Source organism: Chiroxiphia lanceolata, chromosome Z (genome assembly GCF_009829145.1).
Source record: "Chiroxiphia lanceolata isolate bChiLan1 chromosome Z, bChiLan1.pri, whole genome shotgun sequence".
Lineage (NCBI taxonomy): Eukaryota > Metazoa > Chordata > Aves > Passeriformes > Pipridae > Chiroxiphia > Chiroxiphia lanceolata.
The window spans coordinates 50410373-50421310 of record NC_045671.1 but is presented as its reverse complement, the minus strand read 5'-3'; the positions used below and the strand labels follow the sequence as shown (position 1 = coordinate 50421310).

Here is a 10938-nt window from a genome sequence, read left to right as displayed (position 1 = left end):
TTGCATTCTTGAAGGTTTGTTTGATTTCCACTGCCCTCCTATCGTGCTGATCTCTGAAGTTAAAAGGGAACTCCACCTCTCACATGCAGCATGCAGTGATAGGAAAGCAAATTAAGTAATGGAAAGGAAGGGAAAGGGGTTTAACCTTTGAAGTTCCAGTACAAACTGGCCTACCAGAAAAAAAAAAGTTATACAGAGAAACCTCACTTAGGACAGAGAAAACACAAGACCTCCAAGGTAGGCACTCGCTGCAATACTTGGCCTTCTAAGAAGCTGCATTTAAGTGTTTGTTTTTGAAAAAGTCACTTATGTATTTCTTCCACATGGAGTGTGGTGGTGTGTATTCCTGCAGGCAGGATGGGTCTTTACAACCTCTGGAGAATAAAGAAGCTTTAGTTGTTTTATTCTGTGGGACCATCTAAAAGCTGTATTCTTTAAGTAGAGACAATCACTTATTTAATATATAATTTTAATAATAAAAACTACATGCAGTTAATTACATTATCATGATATTGATAGAGGGTAAGAACTAGCTGCTCTTTGATGGAAATATTTAGGCATATATTTACTGTTTCGTAAACTGTAACTTTTCCTCTAGCAAGTCCATCCACTACACTGTTTTCTAACAATACCAAAAAAGCACAAAGACCAGACATGAAAGTTGTATATTCTATAATAAAGAAATTTACTCCAGCTGTTAGAAGTTAGTAAGCTACGTCACAATGGTCTGAACATATTTAAAAGGTGGATGTGCAGGTTAGGTATCTGCCAGCAGCGGTAAGAGCCAGTCTGTGGTTGCTGTATTATGTCATCTAAGTTTCCTTAACTCTAATTTCATTCACTCTCCCAAATGCTGAGAAATATTCATCTTTTTTCAATAATTTCTGGATGCTGGGGTTTCTGGATGTCTGACATCCCATTTGGAGCAGAGCTGTAGCAATAGCTGTAGTGCAGAGGCACACAATTTATGCTGTACCAGTGGAGGGAATGCATCCTCCCAGGAGTAGATTTATTGCATAGAGACATGATAGAATTAAATTGGTTCTACAAAGTTGTAGGATGACACAGACAAAACTATTCCTTTGGCCATGTGTGAGTACTTTGTTTAGAAGTGACAGAGTTTAATAGGAAAGTTTCCAAAATGTTCTTCCAAAATAAGTGTAACAATGTACAAAATTTTTAACAGAATTTGTTATGCACGTGTTCCTTGGTCAAGATACAGGCTACCTTGGTTATTGCATAAGAAGAGGATATTTATTCAAGAAAGACAAGTTCTACTGTGTATTAGTAGGTTTTCCATTGAAGAGCAGTTGAACAGTTCCTACATCTAAATAATTTCCTGTATATTACAAGATTTTTGTGCTTGTTATACATTTTAAAGCGTTGAAAACAGAACATATTACTTTGCTTAAAGGAAAGCATGAACATCGAACTTACTGACATCATCTTGTGATTTATACAGCATCCCCAGCTTTTAGCTGATTTGCAAAGTTCAACCAAGAGCGACAAAAGAATTACTCTTTCTCAGACAACCAGTGTACTAAGCAAACTGACAGCCTGGTGATACAGGTGCTGAGTTTACCAAAGCAAAACAAGACAAAGCATATTCAAATCTGTGTTAAATACTCTTCCTCATGTCTTGCCCTAAAGGCCTTCAAACATCAGTATCAATGAGCTCCGGTGTAGGAACTTGGTACCGTTTATGGCTGATAATGTTCCTATAGAAGTCTGTACCACAGAATACACTGCTGACGTTGCCCTTACGATGTCAATAAATAACATAATCAAAACAGTCTTTACTACAGGTTTGATGATTAGCTTGTAAGAGCCCTAATTTCTCTATTCATACATTTGCTAAAGGAGTTTGGAGGACTCTTTAAGAAATACAATACCATTAATTAGTTATTACTGCTTACATGAAACTGCTGAAAAAAAAGCCAAAATTCAGAACCTTGCTTTTAATCAGATGTGTTAGGCAGTCATCAAGATCTAACTGAAATCAATAGATTTCAAGAGCTGCAAAAGGTAAGAAGTTGTTAGGCTGGATAATGAATCTCAGTGGATGGACTGTCTCCCAAACAGAATCACTTCACATCTCATACACATCAGTACTTTTTTCTCTGTAAGATCTCAAGTCTGACAGTCTCTCTGAGGTCTTAGAGTTTGCTTTTGCTCTTTAAAGCAAACAACATTGTGTACTAACACCATCACTAGTATCAATGGTGACTGCTAGTTCAAATATTTGTGGAACCCATCCTGTTTACCACATTTATTTGTGTCCTGGACAAATTGCTGGAGAACTCTCCCATGAAGTTTGCAGATTTCACCAAATGAGAGTAACCACTGTGCCCAGGGGCACATCCAGGAAATGGAGATGGCTCCTCCATGATAGTACATGGAAAGAGGACAAGACATAATAGGAAATGTTCAGACTGGGTATGGGTAGAGACTTGCTACATGAGGACACATGAGGACATCGGGCACTGGAGTGGGTAGCCCAGAGATGCTAACTGGTATCCAGCCTCAGAGGTTTTAAAGATGGGGTTGAAAAAATCCCTAAACATGACCCTTTGGTCCTCAAGCTGGCACTGCTTTGAGAAGGAAGTGGGACAGGAGACCCATTTGTTCAATTTGTTTTGATGTTGCATCTCCTATATCTCTATCAAATATAATTTGGTTTTATTCTACTGCAAAGCATGCTAAGATCTTTGGGATGTGGAGAATAACAGGGCTGACTGACTTTGACAGTTGTTGAGCCTGTTGTTACCCTCAGTCTTGGTTACGTGCTTGGTGCCTCTGGTGTACACACAGCACATTGCTGGATACTGAGCAAGTCCTGACAAAACACATTTTCAGCAGTTTTCCAGTTTTTTTGAACATTGAACACAGAACTATTGCTATGTCCATGAGAAAATATCACAGAAATAGAGTCCATTTTACACAGGGGCCCCACCATTGGAGACTGTCTTATTTCAAAAACATATTCAAATCAGCCTGAAACTCTTACTCTGCTGAGAAAATAAGAGTAGTAAGCTGCCACAGTATCTAGAAATTGCTCAGAGAGGCATCTGTCTGTGATTACAGATCTCCCTCATGTCATGGGTCACATCACCAGGAAAGTGGGAAGGTTCAGAATGACAGACTGAGAGTAATCTGTCACTGTCAACTCCATGGGATCAAAGGAAAAACAAACCATATCTGTTTTGGCAAACGGTGAAGGAAAGAGGAAAAGCACAGGCTATTAGGTTAATGTAGACAGACAGGACTGACCTCTGCTATCTAGATTAGTTTATTTTGCTGCAGTATTTTGCATATTGAAATCACATTTGTCAGGGATCTTCCAAGCGCTTTGCAGAAGATCTAATTTAGAGCTGTGGCACCTCTATGAGATAAGATTGCAGTTGTCCCACAGTGGGATCACTCTTGGAGACATGCTAAGTGTCTCAGGTGAGTACCTGAAAAGTAACTGAGGTGTTTTGGCTTCACTAACCAGCAGATGTAAGGGTGACAATGGCATGGATATCACAGGGGCATGGTGACAGTACTGATGAGACCCCATCTCAGGGCCATGAGTGCACAGGTCAGAGCAGAGAAGAAAGTTCAATATTGGTGAAGAAGTTTGGAGGATGACAATCTCTATCCAAGGGTGGAAAGGAGCTTTGGTTAAGGTGAGAAACTCCTGACACCAGTTTTCAAGCAGCTGACAGACTTTCACAGTGCTGTTTTTGTTACTCTTTAAATATTGAATGAAAAACTGGAATGAGTATTGCTTCAGCAATACCATGCATGCGATCACCATTGCCCAGCATTAGTCAAGAGCAGCAAATTCAGTTTCCAGAATACAATCAGTTCTTGTCCTCCACTTCTGGGAGTTCATAATTCAGTCTTACTGTCATTTCTTTCATCTTCTATGTTCTTTCATGAAAAGTAAACCTGCACAGAAAGAAACCAGAGTCATTAACTGTTGGAAACTTTAATGTGCTACAAAACCTGAATTAGAAGTGATAATGAAATTTCCACTACTGAAAGCAGACTTTGCTAACGGATGTATGTAGTGAGAAAGAGGGTCATATAACCAATAAAAATAAGAACCATGTTCATTTTTAATATGCCTCATTCATCTTTGCTTGAATTGGCAGAAGACCAAATTAGAGTTTAAGTTAAGATGCTCCTTTTAATTTGCAGTAATTAAAATAAATATATGTTTAACCATTTCCACTGGACTCTATTAAATCCAGTATATTTGACAAAATATCTTTTAGAATGATATCTGCTAAACTGAATAACATTTGTAATGCCCTTTGAAGAACATAAAATTAATTAGTCCTAAAAATCCAGGTTCTAATCTGCAAAATCAGCCCACCACTAAATTACTTGCACTTCCATGGATAGACACTGCTGTTACTGAGATTTTATTTTGTTTTCCCCTACGAGCTAAGTTACAATGAGCAGGAACAACTTAAATTGGGAAGGCTGATGAGATTAATGTCCTTGACAATCTGTACCATCCCCACTCCACAATCAGTTGGGCTGGGAATCAAGCAGCTCCAAGATTTACAAAGCAGCCCCAGTTCACAGGCCAGCAGCACAGGTTCTTGCAGTATGAACTCTTGCAGGTTTCTTTTAAATCTTACAGGTCCTGTTATTGAAAACTAGTTTGCGGATCCTACTTAGTGGACTCAACACTGCTTCCATTCAATCAACAAAAGATCAATAGACAAATTCAGAGGAAACAGTAGTGAGCTCAGAAGGACTCACTATACAAATATGTAGGTATTTTCACAGAAGTCTTCAACATAACACTAAGAAGTTGTGTCCTAACTTAGCTGCTAGCAAAACACAGTAAATTCTCTGTTTTGGTCCAAAATTTCTTTCCCTGTGACAAAAAACTCTAACTGAAAATATTTGTTTCATTTTGCCGAAGAAAATACAATGAGAGATATTGTACCCATTTCCATTTTCATTAAAAATTCATTAAGCGTTCTCTAAATCAGTAGGAAGATGAAAAGGTATTTTTGATTTTGACATGGATTCCAAAATGTCTAGTGAAATCAAATGTTCATATATGTTATGGAAACTCAAAAATAAATGGCAATAATTGTAATATTAATAAAAGATTTTTGGAAAAAAAAAAAACTAAGAGGGGAAAAAACCAACAACAACAGGGAAAAAACCAATCAACCACCCAACCAACCAACTAAACAAACGAACAAACCTGAAAAAACTAAAAAGAGACAACTTCACTTGAAGGAGTACATCTTTCCAAAAAACAGCATTAGCAGCAAGGAATAACAAAGTTAAAATGGAAATTAGGAAAGAGAGATAGAGAAAAGGCAGACCAAGTGGCAGAGGTGCATTGCACAGCGTCTTGTCCTAAGGAAATGAGTTTGCCAGGATGTGCAGAAAAGAGGGCACCTAATAGTAAAGTGGGTGAATTATCTTGAAAAGGAAAAGGAACTAACAACTGAGACAAAAGCTAGCAGCTAAACATAAATAGTGCTATGAAATAAAAGAAAATGAGACATACACACACAACTCTAAGAGAAGTGAGAAAGCCAAACCACAGAGCTCTGCCAAGGGATCAAACCCTGGAAGATTCATCTCGCCAAGAACAGTAAGGAGTCTTTTTATTTTTGCTTTCTTATTCTTGCCAGAAGACATAAACTATATCTATTTATGGGGGGGGGGGGGGGGGAGGGAGAAGTTGCATTGCAATATTCCAATTTCTCTTGGGGGAAAAAGGATGCTATAACAAAAAATGCCTGAACAGTTTTTTCACAGTATATCCAAGGATGCTTGAAGTGTTTGGCAAAGCTAAAAGTATACAAAGTCTCTCTATCAAGCTGATCTACAGAAAAGGTGGAATCATCATGGGCCAGATTCAAATATGCTTGTGAAGTCTGAACACCTGTGACAGACTCAGACCCATTGCAATCAATGAAACTATTCCCAATAATGAATTTGAATCAGGAAGTTGTAGTCAGATTCCAAGAAGGACCATGAGGTTGATGATATAGCTCTTCCTTTTTAATAACAGTCTTAAGTTAACTTTGCAAATATCGACATTTTACAGACCCTTACGAAAAAGGTAAAGCAATAGGAATGGATACACTTTTGGGGACAGATTTGGTTGCTAGTTGCTCATCAGGATCTAAACAAGCACCTGTTTGCTGACATGCTAGTTCTAAAAAAATGTTGGAGATGTGAACGGTTAAAATTAAAAAAAAAAAATAAAAAAAAAAAATAAACAAACCCAAACCAACAAAATCCCCCAAAACCAAAAAACAACAAAACAAAAACTGAAAAAAAAGAAAAGCTGTCCACCAACATCTGTGCAGTGCTCCAGTACAAACACTCACTGTACTTTATCTGAGCTCTGAGTGCACACAGGGGTTGGTGAGTTCAGCTGACAGTTGTGCAGAATTGAGGCCGAGTGACACAAAGAGTATGGCTCCTCTCTCAGCTCCAGTCCTGTGAGATTTTATCTGACAACGTTTTCCCTTGCCTATACCTTCCTTCATACCCTTAAAGCACAAGAGTAAGGAAGAGGCATTGCACCAACTAAATCTCATACAGTCTAAGCAAAATGCCGGCATGGGAGCTGCTCATCACGACCTGGTTTCAAAACAGTCTCTTACCTTACTGCCCTATTCATTCACTTTTTAAGTATTGACTGATTTGTGCCTGGCCACAAGACCTTTGAAAGTGGAATAAGACTTTTGCTTATGCCTTATTTTAATTACCCATATTTGTGAAGTCACCTAATTTACATTTTTCAAAAATTAACTCCGTTGATATTACTGAACCCTTCATTTGAGGCAGCTGTAAATTTTCCAGGAGCAAGTGCATTTCTTCCTCATTGCACTTTTTCCTCATTGTAGCCCTCCCTTTTGTAACCTACCCTCTTCTCCTATGACTAAAACCATGACTATGTGGTTGTGAACTTCAGCTTCACACCATGCTATAAAACATTGCCACAGTGCACGGGGTATTTTCTAAATAGAACTGTGCTCTAACCCAGCTACCTATTAAACTGCCTCGTTACTGTATTACTGATCTGATCTTGAAAAAAGTGATGCCGAAGTATGTGGAAATACAGGTTAATGATGCACTGCCTTTATGTAGAGTCTCCAGAAGCAGTAAAACCAAATCCAACTATTCTTAAATTCCTTTTGCAAGCAAATTGCCACTAAGAAATAGCAGCATTTTAATGAAATACTTTCCTAATATACTTTAAAAATATGAAAGGCCTAAGAAGATTGACAGAACACTGACAGCTGAGGGGAGGAGGGCATTCCTGACTAAAAGTTGGCACTTAACCTTTGCATACTGTTCCTTGTATAGTGTAAGGGCTAGTCATAGGATAAGGACAGGATCAACTGGAAGTAAGTTCTGACCAGGTACAGTACAAGGTACCACATCTCATGCTATTGTACATATGTTTCTGCAGCTATTGTACATATGTACTTCCTGTGAATGTACGCACGAAGCACAGATTTCCAAACCTGGAAAAGCAAAAGTCTAACACACCACTGGATTTCCCCAAGTATCAGACACAAATATCCAGATGAAAACACTTGCTACTTTTAGTATTTTTATCATTCTTTTTCCAAAGCTTGAAGTCAAACATGACATTATAAATGTATGGGCACTTAGACAAAGGGTGGCTCTGAAATTAATCTGCATCTCATATATATATACATACGCACACACACACACACACATACACATATATATATAATGTCAGTCCAAATGTACAGGATGAAGGAGGGATATATACTCAGATCTAGAAGATGGAAGTAGAGAACAGTCTGTTACTTTCTCAGACCAGTGAAACCTGCTCCCAAGGGAAATTTAAATTTGTGCAAAGTGAAGATCTGCCAACATGTGTTGGCATATCAGGAATCAAGGTCTGGGAACTGCCTGCACTGCTGTAGCTTGGGGAAGGAGGAGGGAACAGAGGCTTAGGAGGTATGCAGTTGTTGTGCACACAGGACAGATATCTGAGAGCTGCAAGCTTGATCTTTTTCCATGACCTAAGCAATGGTTAAAGATTTCCATTCCTCCTAGATTTAAGTCTCACCCTAAGGCTAGCCTTCATTGTTTCAATGGCTTTGAATACACACCAGAACTCCTGAAATCTCTGTAATTTTAAGAGAGATGTATATGAGGTTATACATGCAAGGTGGGAATGGGCGAGTGCCTTAATTTATCAGACCAGTCCTGATTTCCGTTGGAATAGTGTGTCTCCCCTTTTAACTCAGTTAATAAATGCATTAACCAGTAACTAATATATTAAGTAGCATTAAACTATGATAATAGCACCTTTTTTTCTTCGCAACGGCAATTTGTAGACTTGGAGAGGGAACAGTGCAGTATTATGTTACACAGCACATGTTTCTGTGGAATTCTTAAGGGAAAACAGAGCCACATCACCTGCCAGGAGGTCTGCTGGGGGCCAGCAGACACATGCAGTACCCAAGTCCCTCTAACTGGATTAAGCAAGGACTGCAAGACTTTTGAGTAATGTACCTTTGCAGCCCATACAACATGCACATTTTCTCATGTACAAAAACAATGGTAATCAGTGAAGAGGTACATGGCGACACTTACTGTTCTGTTGCAGTAGATTTACTGTGGCAACTTGTGATATACTCAGGGTTTACAATAGTCTGAAGTTTTGCAATACCCTTCTTTAATATCCTCTTCAGTGAGAGTGTCTCGTTCCAGCACAGCTTTTCAGAAGCAGGATAGAATCACTATGACAGTTACGTTCCATGTGTATGGTCTGAGATGAAGGCAAGCTTTGCATTAAAACTTCCTTGAACTGCATTAGTCTCAGAAAGGATAGAGTTTCAAGAATGGGAAACTCTCCTAAAGGACAAGCAAAGAACAGGAGACGTTCTGAAAGGAGAACAGAGGCAGCACTGCAGGAGCACATCGGCTTGTTTAAAGAATGCAAGCTGACCCTTTTATTTTTCCTCTAAATTAAGCTATAGTCAATTTTCAGATAAAATTAAGTTTAAGGTGCTTGCTTTGCAGAGACCTACTGTCACTTAATAGCACCAGTCACTCTGTCAAAGAACTAAAGGCAAAAGGGTAGCTCATGTGGTACAAACAAGACAGGATGGTATACTCCAACCCTGATCAGAGTGTATATTTGTAAAATTCTTGCCCAAGACAGTTAAAGTCAGGCATCCAGGGACAGTAGTTTTTGAATCACAAGAAGGTTTGTAGGTTGTGTTTGTCTTGTCAAGATGATATCTGCTAATGACAGTTACCTCTGATATTCCTCTCTGGGGTTCACTGTATTGATACCAGCATAATGTAAAAATAGTTTGAGAGACAAATCTGCCTCCTTTTCTTTCAGTATGTGTGAAAAGGAAAATCATAAAAGGGTTTTTCTTTCCTGACTTACTTGACTGTTTCTGTGCACCCATCACATAAACTACACTCAGGCTCACATATCTCTGGCTGTGCCAGAACCAGGAAGAAATTTCTGAACAACAAGAACACAGCATGTTTCTTTCGTACTTACTCCAAGAGCCCTCCAAACTGGTTTGACACGGCCTGACAGAGGAACCCCATCACACATCATGACAAAACGATGAGGAAACACGTCTATCCTCTTCACAGCAGTCCTCAGAAATGCCCAAAGACTCATTTCTCCCAGCATGATGAAATGCAGATGAAACATCAGTGAAAATGGACTGTGCATCAGCGTTAAACTATTCACACCTCATTGGAGAGCTAAATGAGGACAGTAAGCTAATCATTGTGACATGGTATAACTCAGTTCATGGTGGAACCCAAAAAAAAAAAAAGAAATACAGGATCTGAAGCTTCATCCACAGCCCATGGCAGGCGTAATTTTTGTCTTCTTGACATATGGGATTTTTTGTGTGTGTGTGATATTAAGTACTGTCATAGCTCAACACCTTTATTTAGAAGGGATTTGGTAGATTTTATCTCCTAGACATTTAGACCAACCTTGTTCTGTGCAGAGGTATGTACTGCTCAGCCATACTGCCTCACCCCATAACCCTACAATCTCCTACTTCTTCCAACAGGGCATGGTGACCTTATACAACCACATGTGTTGGTGTATCTTTCTGTGTGCCAAGCCCACAAAGATCAGCAAGAAGTAGCAAATGCCGAGCACTTTCCACTGCTTCTGGAGGTGAGATCTGGCTCACAACTGACTTCAGAGTAGACAACCCACCCAAAATTCTGCCTGCAGAGGAGAACATAACCAATCCACAATGGTGCAATGACTCATGAAACAATGTCATGCCTTTGGGCCACAATGGCTAGCAGTGGCCAGCTTCAGAAGAATTCCCCCAAACCCAAATATGAAGAGCCAGTGCCTAGTTAGAGCTGCTTCAGCCCCAGGAGAAACATGCTGCCCTCACTCAATCCTGTCCTGCTTGTACTTTTGCATGGGGTCATCTGCTCCAAAAGCTTTTTGTGATGGACCATGAACTACTATCGACTTGTTTTCACGTCATGATAGAGCTGCACTCAGTTTTCTATTCTATAGTCTGTGTGTATCAATACAACCAAGGCTGTGTTTTCTTTTCAAGGCTTTTAAAATTTTGGGATGAGTTGCCAAAGTGGCAAATTTCTTTGGCGCTAATGCTTCTAGCCAAGAAAATGATTGGATATTTTCCTTTTTTTCCATCTTGTATGGTCACCATTCCCTTGGACTCAAATGACTCAAACATTTTCACTGTCTGCTGAACAATGATGATTTTGTGGTAAAAGTGCTGACATAGTCCTGCCCCTGGTAAGTTTTGCTGCCCAGAAATTACTAATTACCTGTGTACAATTCTGGAAAATTGTACAAGGTACTTAGTTGTATGTGCTGTAGATGTGTTTCAAAATAACATTACTTAACCCTCTCTCTGAGCTCACATGAGGTATTACAACACCTTTATT

The 10938-nt window shown here is 39.2% G+C and overlaps 1 long non-coding RNA gene across 1 annotated transcript; it reads right to left on the bottom strand.

Annotated features, from left to right (window-relative positions):
* Positions 1 to 309: 309 nt before the first annotated feature.
* On the bottom strand, positions 310 to 9597 carry LOC116780737. Its single transcript, XR_004354602.1, has 3 exons — positions 9539 to 9597; positions 3797 to 3933; positions 310 to 374 (listed from the first exon to the last, which is right to left on the bottom strand). It is a non-coding gene; the product is annotated as an uncharacterized LOC116780737 (long non-coding RNA).
* Positions 9598 to 10938: the final 1341 nt, after the last annotated feature.